Consider the following 12570-nt stretch of genomic DNA (forward strand, 5'->3'; position numbering starts at 1 on the left):
TTGCTCTACGATGTTCTCATTGACACTTTTCGTCTAATTATAATATTTGCGAAGTTGATTAACTAATTAAGACTCATTGTGTAATTAGGCGGAATGCAAGAAATAATGTGAGTATCCCCAAGCAACGGCGAACAACATTACCTTGGTTCTGTTCAGCTATACGTGGCATTTGCATATTTGTAAATGTTGGTGTCCGATAGTTGGGACACCCTGTATAGATTCAATGTTAAGCTCATCACCGTCGACAGTAATCGTGAGATGGATTCCGCCGAAAGTGATGTGACGTGGGGCCCGCTGGTGTCAAATAGGGTGCCTCTATGCGCACATGCCCCATGGAGCAGGGCGAGGGGAAATCGAGGCAGCCTAACGTCAAGTGCCGAACCTTAGATATGTGTTTCCACCTCTTAACGGTGGACGTCGAGTACCCGGTTCGAGGATCCGACGTCGCGTCGATGGTTGGCAGCTATATAGCATCTACCGCGCGGCATGTACTTCGGAATGAACTTCGCAGAATTCGTGACTGCAGGTGATGACTGCATGGTTTTTCTTCACTGAGACATCACTATAGGCTTTGGGGATGCATTCTGAGTCACTAACCTGGTCGAGTTCGCGATGTTTTCCAGATCAACATACACCATTTTTAAGGCAGATTTGTTAGCGAGTATTGTCGCTCTTTGACAACTTTCATTAAATTTTTTGAGAGCTGTTATAGGGAGATATACTTTGTCAGTCTGCATATCACTTGCACATCACTGCATATCAAGTACATTCAAAACCACGGTCTGAATACATTTGAATAATTCATTTCCTTTAAATTACGTCTGTTGCGTTGCATGTGGGTACAAGGTGATCGCGATATGGTTTTTAAATTAAACGGCCGACACATTAGCCCGTATATTTCTTGGCGGCCTAGTTACGTCTGTTCTGCCAACTTCTGCTTATGTCACCGAAGCTAAGTTCGATAAGAAAATTCTCTAATTTTACAGATTCTCCAAACTGACAATCCAATAACAGGCTTTAACCGTTTGTTTTTCTCACATGGGTCAATTGGTGGTACACCACGCGTAAGTTGAAAATCTGCCTCACAAGATACTTTGTTCCGTATTTCACCATCAAATTTTTATCTACACAGGTCTGATCTGGCGCCGTCTCCTCTATGCTCTACTGCCATATCTGCGAATTCTCAGAATATTCTCTCCTTCGGAGCAACTGCATTGTGTGTCAGCCACAGGAACGTCTGCATGGCCATATTTGCGAATATCTCTGTGACACGAGGAGAAGATGCCACAGAAAAATGGTCAACTTGGCAAGTTGGTATGGTGCCCTAGGTTGTTCTTGTTGCTCATCGAAATGGCACAACCCACTTCTTCTTTGCGCCTTTGTCCCTTTCGCGATATTTTTCTGCCTCTGTGGCAAGGAGAATACCGGGGTAATTTCTTGAACTAATTTGTCATAAGATTGCCGATCGTATTAGAAATCATTTTGATACCTCCGAATGGGCAACCTGTTTGCTAATCATGTTTGCCTAATATCAAGAATAAAAAGCGATGTCTTTCTAAAATTATTCTATTTCAATATTATTTGTACAAATTCTTCCTGCCTTACCTTTTTATTTAGGTTTTATCTCTCATCCCCCTTTAACCACCTGCTTCTTGGCCAATCCCACATAGTGGGCATAAGTGCCATGGTTTAAGGAGCAAGCAGCACGAGCGAGCGAGCCCGCGTGACCAGGCAGAAGAAGAACAGCTCGGGATCGCGAGGCCACGTACTAGCACAGCCGAGAGATCAGCATCAAAACCGAGAGGACGCCTAAGAAAAGACCGACGTCTGAGAAGACAGCGCAGGAGAAAAAGGTGAACATCTATCTAACTTTACCTGAGGTACAGTTGCTGTTGTATAGCGTCAGCTAAAGGAGGCGAAGTCACGCAAGTGCGACTAGCTGCGAAAAAAAAAAAAAAAAAATTGGAGGACGCTTAAGCTTCGCCTTTAAGAGTGGAACGCGATAGCATTGATAGATCCATGGCTGTTTATCAGGCTTCCCGGCAACTGCAGCGTTTTTTTTTTTTTTTTTTTCACCAACTTCACCTCCGCATGCCAATGCCGCCTTAGGCTGCCTAGGAGGCGAGCGCCGTCTGGATAATCTTTTTGCAAGTAGCAAACAGGTGCGCGCCGCTGTACGCGAGTGGTAGAAATGCTGGAAAATATGGGCTTGTGTTTGAGTTTCCGCGTAAGAGAATTATCTTTTCTCGTATATTCAAATTACAGTCCGACGCTGTCACGTCTGTGGGTTGTGGTTACGTCGTACTTTACGATTTTCTGACGCATTTTGCTTTGAGGAATGCGATTAGTTCAGCAGCGCCTCTGCGCCACCCAGGGGGCCTGCGTGGTCGGGGTGGTTCGCGATTATTTTCTCTGCCACGGATGCCGGCGCTTACGCCGACACCGACGCCGGATTTTCTGCGACACGATGCCCTTAACGCTTTCGCGTTAAAATTGCGGCAGGACCCATTTCACGATGACTCTCGAAGGTACTGTGTTAGCACTGAATCAATAAAGCGACACGACGTACTGCCACCGTCGAAACGAGTTATGTATGAGACGTGTACTGCAGCGGGACTGCTCTTTCGCGCTTCGTGAATAGGGTGCCTCGATGCCCAGCGCCGCCGTCCAGGGTGGAGACAACCCCGCTGGCGCCGCCATATTGAGTCACACGAGCTGAGACTCAGCTACGCTTGCGTTCAAGTGCTTTGCCTAGATGAGGATTTTTTTATCGGTATCGCATCTGCACATCTTTATAACCAATAGCCGTTAACTCGTCGAAGGTCCAAGACGTAAATGTATGGCGCCGGCAACATGCCCCAAGTTGCCTAATTCAATTTACATTTAATATGCCGTGTGTATGTTTGAAATACGCACTATTTTTTTGCGCTTCGATGCTTGGTATGTAAGGTTTGCGACCCCCTGTGTGTGGAAGTTTTTCGCTGTTGTATATTGGTTTACACGTCACGTCTCCTTTACCGTAGCCAGCCACTCGCGCACGGCGGTTAGTTTCCCTTGCGTTGCGCGTGCTCTTCGCGTTCGTTGCAATTATTTGACGATATCTACGCGCAATTTTGCTTTTTTTTTGCCCACAAAACTGTGTGCTGACAGGATTAAGCTGGTGTAAAAATAACTGCGATGTGAAAATAAGGATTAGTTAGTGCTCTAGAGAAACATGTAACGTAACTTGTCTGTGTCAATCTTGCGTAGTACACACAAGAAACGAAACGATGCACAAAATACATTTACTTATAATGTCTAGTACAATCAATCATGAAAGAGATATGTACATCAAAAATTATATGTACTGTGTGGCGCCTGAAGGTTATGTTGAAAGAAAATATAAAAAAAAGAAATTCGCAAGGTAGGCTCGACACACAATTCGGGATAGTGAGAGTTTTTTAAAAATTTATTCATTACATGGGGGGGGGGGGGGGTTCAAGTGAGTACATCAACCTTATTACACACAATATAAACGAAAACAAGAAAACACAACCGAGGGTAATATTAATCAAGATATCCAGCCAGAATACATCAGCTACCATCGAATACGTTGCATCAGCCAAACACATCGATGGCGAGTACAGAACATTTTATAAATAACCATTAGAACACTGATAACTACATTGAAAAAATAAACAACACTGCATACATATCGCGTACAAAAACCGTAAATGAAACTAAGACAGTCAAATACAGATTAGCAATGTTTTTCACTTCGAAAATATAGTCCATGATGATGTAGGGCTGTTGGCTTTAACAGACGGCGCCCATCCTGTCGATTTCCCTCGTACTGGTCCTCTTCAAAGTGTTTCGAAGTACAAGTAAAACAACAAAAGTGATTATTGATATGAAAAGTTGCCTTGTAAATACAGAGAACCCATTACAGTGCTTAAAAATAAAATTTCGCAGAAGGAATGCTGTATTACCTCGCTACACACGTTTCGAAGAAATGCACAGGCTACAACAGACACCATGCCAAAAAGCGCCGAAACATTTTGGTCCCATGATGCCCCTTAACGCTACTACACCTGGGCATACCGTGCACAGGCATTTAAAGACCGTCACAGTACCCACTACGATCGGGAATGAGCACGAATGACCATCGGCTTACGAGCACCACGCTACAAATATATTCGTCTAAAAAATCAGCTATATGACGTAACAACCTGAGATCCGCAAGATATCTGCTGAGAATAGAGATAATCACAATGCTTCGCTAGCCACGTACACAACAGCCGCTCCCCCCAGAAGAAGCACTGCGTTCTTCAGTCCCAAATAACCAGTAGCGAAAAAAGAAACTGAGGGGAAAAAAAAAAGAAACAAGAGAGACACGATGTGTGCTTCCCGTGAAAAAGTAAAATAGGTGGTTTACATGACGATTTGTAGCTAATGTAAGGCTATTTCGCGGCGAAGCATTTTCGTCAGTTCTTAAAATAAGGGTACTACTCGCATAGACTGGGCTGATCAAAACGGCAAAAGCCTATGCGACGCGCGCTCGCAAACCATAGGCTACTCAGCATCGGTGCAGTGCTTAGTTCGTGAGCGAGGATCAGAGAATAGTTTCTTATTTATGAAAAACACGATGCGATAGTCTAAACTTTCTTGACACTTACCTCGCAAATGTAGGAGCTATCCGTTGCCTTCCAGTGATACCGCTTTACTTGGGCTTCCGATCTCTTCCTTCGCTCTGGGTCCCGGGGGAAGCGTAAACAACGAAGCCCTTTACGCGTCGATCCGGTGCACTTGGGAACACAACAGCCCGTCATGTCGACTCGATGCACTTGTCAAGCTTGTCATTCATGCGGCTGAACACTGTCCAGCAAGTAGAAGCGTCAGCGAAGCATCCGCGCGCACTGTGTCTCGAACTAAGCACCGGCACCAAGCACTCACAACCGCTCGCTGTGACTCAAGATGGCGTCGCAGCGAGAAAGCGGCGGCGCGGGTGCGGTCAAAGGTTGGCACCACCCTGAACGGCGGCGCTGACATCGAGGCACCCTATTCGTGAAGAACACTCCACGCCAATTAGCGCCGCTACCGCGGCACATCAAGAGCCGTGCTGCGCATGCGCAAGGATCAGTGATGTCACACGGCTTGCGCACTGGAGCCACCGGAGCCGGCACCTCTCGCGCACTCCGCCGCCGCCGCGCGCGACTCACCGCCGCCGGTCTGCGCATTCCAGAGGAGTGATGTCGTAGCCGTGGTAGACGCACTGGCGCCGGCGCGCGCTCGCTGTGCAGTCGCCGTCTGACACTGCGCTAGAGCCGCTGCGCTTCTGACTGGCGTTTGCCAGTGTGGTATAGCCATGGAGAAGGAGAGCGCAAATGCTGCTCAACAGCGCAGAAGAACGGAGAAGCTTGACTCATCGGATCCCGAAGTAGTTGCCTGGCAATTAGCGGTTGAGCGTAGGAGGAATGAACAGAAGAAGGCTAAACGTGCTGCGGAGACACTGGAGCAAAGGGACGAACGTCTAGCAAAGCGGCGTCGCCAGGAGGCTGAGCGACGTGCCCGACCACCCCTGCAGCAACAACAAAACGCCGTCGATGACGACGACAGACAACTCCAAATACTGTGTTGGGGCCATAGAGACGGCAGCGTGTTACTTCACTGATCACCGAGCCGTCTTTGTGGCAATAGAGAAGCAACGTGACGTTGAGCAAAAATAAATATACATGTGCCACATAATCCGTATACCGCGTGTGTGTCATTGGAGCAGCAGTAAGCATGACAATCAAGCTAATCCTTGACAATCTAGACAACCAGGAAAGCTAAGAATAATCAGCTGAACCTTTGCTAGCGCTACGTATATCCTGGCATAGCCGAGCTAAGCCACTGCAACTTTTTTTATATCAGAGGCTCCGGCAACAGTCACCAACGCCGCACGCATTTTGAGCGAACGCGGGCAAAACGCCGACGGCGTCGACAACAGTTCTGCGTGTTGCCGGTGCTGCTGCATGTCCAAGTTTATACAGCTGATAAAGCTACTATCATTACTCCGTATAGCTCTCTACAAATTTGCTATCGCAATTGATGCTTCGCCTTTCAGGCTAAACTGCGACTTTTTTTATGCGAACGCTGAGGATTGCTTCGTTACCCGCCGCACATACTCAGAGACCCAAGTTGGCGAGCGGTTCATTGAAGAGCCGCGCATACCCAGTCAGTAGCGCACCCAGGATCTCTGCCAGGGGGGGGTTGACAGTTTGCCAATACCATCTAAACAGCACTAATTTCGATTTCTTCACGGGAAATTGTCAAAAAATGCGCTTTTTGCGAGTGTGCAGACGATTGCGCGTCTTACATCTTAGTTGCAGTACTCAAATGCGTAAGGAAAGAAAAGGGGTTAAACAAAAAGGGGGGGGGGGGTTAAGTCGGCATCAGGGGGGGGTTACAACCCCCGAATCCCCCCCCGTCGGTGCGCCACTGTACCCAGTGCATTCCTGACGCACCTCGCTAAAACGTTGGCGTGAAAGGCGTTCATTGAAAAGCGGCACATACTCGGTGCATTTGTGGCGCGGCCTTCTAAAGCATCGGGTTGCTGTTCTTAAGGAATCCTTCTGAGGTGGGTTTGATTCCGCTCAGCAGCGAAAATATTTGAGATTTTTTCGTCATCGTAGAGTGGCACGTTTTCAGTAGCACATACCTAGTTACTCAATTGGGCCTCAAAGACATTCATTGAAAGCAAGCATAGACCGAGTGGCACATATCCAATGCTCCAAGTCGGCGTCAGAGTTTCTTTGAACAGTAGTACCTACCCAGTCCCGCATCTACGAGCACAATGACCCATGTTGGCGTGAAAGAGGTCCGTTGAAGAGCGGCACATATGTACATATTAGCATATACTCAGTGACCCAAACTGGTCCGACGGTTGGGTTCGAGCCCGGTTCCCTCAGCACAGCAGCCCAATGCGCTGCTCATTCGACCAAGGAATACCCAGTGATCCAGGTTGGCCGGAAAACGGTTCGATACAAACCTACATAGATAGACTTGAAGTGCCCTAAGAATGCTACGCATTAAACTTCCTGTGTGTGGCGTACCATGTATGGTTGATCTGCGTAGGGCCGCACGCGACAATGTCGGGAAACGTACACATGGAGGTAAAAGGCCTTAAACTGTCGGCATGGGGCAATAAAGGCGGAAACAGAATTGCGTCTGCGCGCTGGGTGTTGTCGGCTTAGACACGACAGTTGCTTTGTCCTTTGAAAAAAGAGCAGGTGCGAGTCGTTCGAGTGGTGTTGGCGATGCGTTGACAGATGCGCCGTGCAGGCAGCCACGTTGGTGGGGCGAAGAATTTTTGCAAAAGAAAGTGACTATGTGAATTGCAGGCGGTCTTATCGAGCCCTGTTGGTAGAACAGCATAGCATTCGCCGCAGGACTAAGCCAGGAAGCCTTCATGCAAGTCTTTCTAGGCCCACCGGACCGCTTCGCACAGGAGCGCGAGTGATCTTCGAGCAGCCTCGTCGTGTGGTAGTTTTCGTAAGCGCAGATGGCGAAGATTTCAGTGAAAAATATTTGTGGATGCCAAATCTAAAAGGCGGCAAACATCACAGGGCCACGTGCCCTGTGTCATTGGAGGTCTTTGCTGGGTTGTGGCACAAACCAGGATCTCATGGCGTAGCGAGCATGTTAGTGCTGCCGCAAAGCCCATGGTTCAATTGACAGGTGCAGCCACGAGGCGGAAACCAGTTGAGACACGTAGTTAAGGTTAGATGGAGAACGCTGAATAACCTAATAATGGTGGGGGCAGCAGCGGCCAATTGCGTAGTTCCACAGGGCCAGCGACGCTGTGAGAACGCGAAGGCAGCGGCTCGATCTTGGGCAGGCTACGCTATAGGTCAAACTCTGGTAAAGTTATTGGCTGCACTTGAGGAGAGCATTCGATCGTGCTGTGACCTCGAAGGGGTAGAGCCCTTGTTGGCATCACCTATTCTCCTCACACGGACGTGGTACGTCGGACAGCCTTTATCCGCTCGTGGTGTATAAGTCATGCCGGATTATACCTTTCTCGCGCCTTACGGTGCTCTACCTTCAAAATAACATCGCTGATTTTCCCGAGGGAGCAGTAGGGACCGTAGTAGAGGCCGGGCCTGCTTTCCTGGAGCAGTATCTTCGCTCGGGCCAGGCTTTATCGTATGCTGCTTTCCGTGACTTTTCAAAACGTTTTAACTTGAAGGGACCATTAAAAATGCCCTTGAAACGTTCAAGGAGAGCACCAAACGAAAGAGAAAAAGAAAGTCGAAGATACTGCTCCAGGAGAGCAGGCCCGGCCTCTACTACGGCCCCTACTGCTCCTCCGGGAAAACCAGTGATGTTATTTTGAAGGTAGAGCGCCGTAAGGCGTGAGATAGTCTGTCCGACGTACCGCGCCCGTACGAGTAGAATAGGTGACGCCAACGAGGAATTTACCCCTCGAAGGCCTTAGTCCAAGGCGTGTGATGGGAAGAGCTGCCATCGATGGCGGCGTTAAGGCCTTGGTCAGCTCGACGGATAGTTGGTGAGGGCATGGTCGTACGTTGTGATCGTAGAATTCGAACAACCTGAAGACGAAACCTGTGAGACTAGTAGTAGTTTGAGCTGGCGCAACGGTCAGCTCTTGGTATAGCCAGCTCCGTGTAGCCTTAATGGTTCATACCTAGCTGCTGTAACACAGCCGTCATCAGGTTGTTAAATGTACGTATACCTGGTGTGCTTGAACTCTTGATCGAAAGTGGGCGCTACTGAAGAGCCAGGTGAAGCAAGATGCCATGCGTGCAATTTTGGTGAGTGATGGCATTCCAGAGCATCAATCTACCCAATTGTCAATAACGCATCATTGCAGACGTCACCGTTAGTTTTGCTCATGAACGTATTTACAAAGAATCCTCGGAGGTACGACGGTAGAATTGTCATGAAACTTCGCAGGTAGTGGAAAGACCAAGTGTTGACTCATTGTAGAAAATTGTCTGGCAAAATCCTGATGTCCTGCAAATAACAAGCTTGCAAGAAAGTTTAGTTGTATGTTCGAAACCCTTGCGGCTACAGCGGTGCGATTGCTCATGGCTGACGCTGTCTTAAAGGGGCCATATTACATGGTCGTCCAACTGTTCTAAGTTTGCCTTTGGAACTGAGGGTAGATGGCCTAGTATGGTTGTAAACATAATAAAACTGGACTCTCAGCGCACATTCTAACCAGAAATTTCAATGTGAAATCGCTGCCTCGCAAGCCCTTCCACCGACAGCAACCACCATTTTGGCAAAGCTTTGTGACGTCAAGAGCCTAGGGCCCACCTCTGTCGTCTGCTTTGAAACAGTTCGATACCACATCGGGTGTCTTCTCTGCACGCCCTAGCACCTAACGGCGTAGCAACGGCGTCACCGCTAAATTGTGCTCGCAATTCTTTCACTTACGCGATAAAAAGCAGTAGCAAACCACAGAGATGCTCCGAAACGCACATGCTAAAATCAAAACTATGCATGGCGGCCATAACGTATTTCCAGCTCCTGCAATCACTTCCAGGTGTTGGCAGTACATAAAATCATTGCTTTCGAAGAGCCGGCTTCTGTTACCCGGGAGAGCCGTTTCCGGGGGTACCCATTTATTTCGTCACCACTCAGTATTAGCAGACTGTTTTACGGCTCAACTGCGACATTACAAAAATTGCCATAGAAATTTTCTACTGCATTGAATGCACTCAAATTTTGACAGCTTGCTGTGGGACGCGTACAATTTAGCAGGCAATGTATAATTTATGCTCGAAAATTTGGTGTCATGGCCCCTTCAACAATAGAAGTTTGGATGGATTTGACTTTTCATAAACAGGAGAGGATGCGCCACTTGGAGTGCACCGCTCTTACGTGTTACCAAGATGAGGTGTGCCCATAACAGCACCACGGGCAGCTTGTGATCCTGGTAATCCCACAACCCAATATAAAAAGAAATGTCTTCTTCCGCGCTTAATCAGCGCTTGCGTAAATATATATCCCGACAAGATTGTCTGACTATATATCACGCGGGTTTGATACTGCACAGCATCGAAGAATTGTTTAAGCAGTTCTTTTCCATTGAAGATCGGCACACACTTAGTGGTACATACGCAGTGACCATATGTTGCATGAAAATGGTTCCTCATTCATCTGGGGTGTCTGTCATAGTCGTGACCCGGTTCCTTCGGCACTGCAGCCCGATGTTCTGCCCGTGAACCCTCTTCGTACTACTTCATTCCACTTCAAAGTGCATAGTACTGACGCACGAGCACTATGCTGAATGAAGGCATGGCCATGTTTGACTATGTCCGATGTACCGCGTTTCGCCAGTAAAGTAGATATCAGTGTAGATATCTGTTTTATTGCGATAGCAATTATATGGACACTCTAGGCTCATTTCAGCCGTCGCCGCCGCCGTGAAGTTCCGTGCAAAGTGCTCGGGCGATAAAATCGTCACCGCGCGTTGTATGCGGGCGAGTGAAAGCTTGCGAGGGTGAGCCGGCGATCGCGGCTCAATCTCGTGCACGCAAGGGCGGGAAGCGGGAAGGAAGCGCCCCGTCTTCCAGTCGCGCTGCCGCTCCGGAGGGATGGTAGAGAGCGGGGGAGGGGGGCGTTCTCCTCCGCGTCGCCCGAGCGACCGCGCGTGCCTGCCCAACAACCTCTAGAAAAATATGAAGGCCTTAGCTCTCTTCGCGTGACGTCACACGATGGGGCGGATTGAAAAAAAAAAAAGATATGGAACGCTGTTCAAGAGAGGTTGTCTCGCAGGTGCATTGCGCGCAAACATTTTTTTTCTGCAAGAACAAGCATGCATGTATTTAAAAAAGAATAGAACGCCAGAAAACTGTAGCAGCAAAACATTTATTTACGAAGCCCAGTTTCTTTTTGTGCTGGCTTTATATTAGAAGCAATGCATGCAGTTATTTGGCCTCGAGAGTTGTGGCTTTCCTTTTTTTTTATTTATCGGCAGCGTCGAGAAGTTTGTCGTTCAGCTTCCTACAAAAGTTCTTTAGCAGAATGTTGAATAAGGATTATAAACAGGGATAAGGTGCCTCAGAAAGGCTGGCCAACGTTTCGATAGGAGGACCTATCTTCGTCAAAGGCCTCCTATCGGTCCTCCTATCGGAACGTTGGCCAGCCTTTCTGAGGCACCTTATCCCTGTTTATAATCCTTATTCCTCGTGTGCTACTCCATTAGTCAGCCATCGTTTTTTGATTTTGGAGCAGAATGTTGGTGCTGCACCGCAGGATGTGTTTAAGCACTAATTCAACTGTGTGGCCATTCTCACACGTATCGAAGTCGGACTGCTCTTCACTAGCCAGCAATTGTAGCGTCATTTTCGTTACCACCTGGCGTTGTTCAGGCATCATAAGCAGTGCTGGCTCTGTAGCGAGCTGCTCTACTACAACGTAGCTATGAGCAACTGCGTTAAGTGCAAACATTGATGGATAAACTAAACCTCCTCGGTCCAGCTGCTTCACAAGACCATAATGTTCGTTTGTGGCAGAGACTGTGATCTTGTCCACGGTCAACGAGTCCCTGCATTGCTCGCACTTCAACTTTTTAAGGGTCCCGTATACTGCATAACCTGCAACGTAGACGAGGACTGGGACGACGTCCTGCATCTTCGTAAGAGCCTGGCTGGTAACAACAACGTTGCTGCTGGGAAGCAATGCCTCGACTTGCTTTCGGACACATTCCCAGTGCTGGCCAGGGGAAACTGTAGGCAAGGTGCTCTGCAGGCGCAGCTTGTTTTCGACTTCGTATATCTGCCTGATGGAGATGTGATATTGCGCACCTGCCAGCTGCCTATACTTTCCAAACCGATCTTCAAGGCAGTCTGTCTGAATCTTCTCAAAAAGGACATATGACATTCCAAGCTCTTCGAAGCTGTACCTAGCGAGCTCAACAAGCACATAGGTGGTGTGTTCGAGAGCAGCGTGAGTCTCCTTTGTCAGAGTACCGTTGTCAAAACCTTTGTTCTTCCACTCATCCAGCCACTTCAGAAACATGTGCAAGAAGTCAATTTTTGGATCGTTATCAATGGAAAGCACTGGTTGTTGGAAGTGATCTCTAAGCCTTTCTCCCTTCCATGGAGTTTTGACGTCAGTGGCGCACCGACGGGGGGGGATTCGGGGGTTGTAACCCCCCCCCCCCCTCTGAGGCCGACTTAACCCCCCCTTTTGTTTAACCCCTTTTCTTTCCTTGCGCATTGGAGTTCTGCAACTAAGATGTAAGACGCGCAATCGTCTGCACACTCGCAAAAAAGCGCATTTTTTGACAATTTCCCTTGAAGAAATCGAAATTAGTGCTGTTTAGATGGTATTGGCAAACTGTCAACCCCCCCCCCCCCCCCCCCCTGGCAGAGATCCTGGGTGCGCTACTGTTGACGTTTACAATTTTCCACCACTTGAGTATGATCTCGACGAATGTAGCCGTGGCCTCGAAAGAGAATAGGTTGTGCTTTGCTCCAAGAGCACGTAACGCCTCTGGTAAATAGTCATTGAATATTTGTAAAGTAAGCTTTACGTCCTGCCTTTCAAGACTCGAAGGTGTAGAGGGCTTTTCTT

The 12570-nt window shown here is 48.2% G+C and overlaps 1 protein-coding gene across 1 annotated transcript in view; it reads left to right on the forward strand.

Moving 5' to 3' along the window:
- The first annotated feature begins 1702 nt into the window (after positions 1 to 1702).
- LOC125943541 (uncharacterized) overlaps positions 1703 to 12570 on the forward strand; it is a 48994-nt gene continuing 38126 nt past the window's right edge. The window contains exon 1 of the mRNA XM_049662911.1: positions 1703 to 1853. The gene's annotated coding sequence lies outside the window, so the exon portion shown is untranslated. The remainder of the gene's footprint in view (positions 1854 to 12570) is intronic.

This window comes from Dermacentor silvarum, chromosome 2, assembly GCF_013339745.2.
Source record: "Dermacentor silvarum isolate Dsil-2018 chromosome 2, BIME_Dsil_1.4, whole genome shotgun sequence".
In the NCBI taxonomy this organism is placed as follows: Eukaryota; Metazoa; Arthropoda; class Arachnida; order Ixodida; family Ixodidae; genus Dermacentor; species Dermacentor silvarum.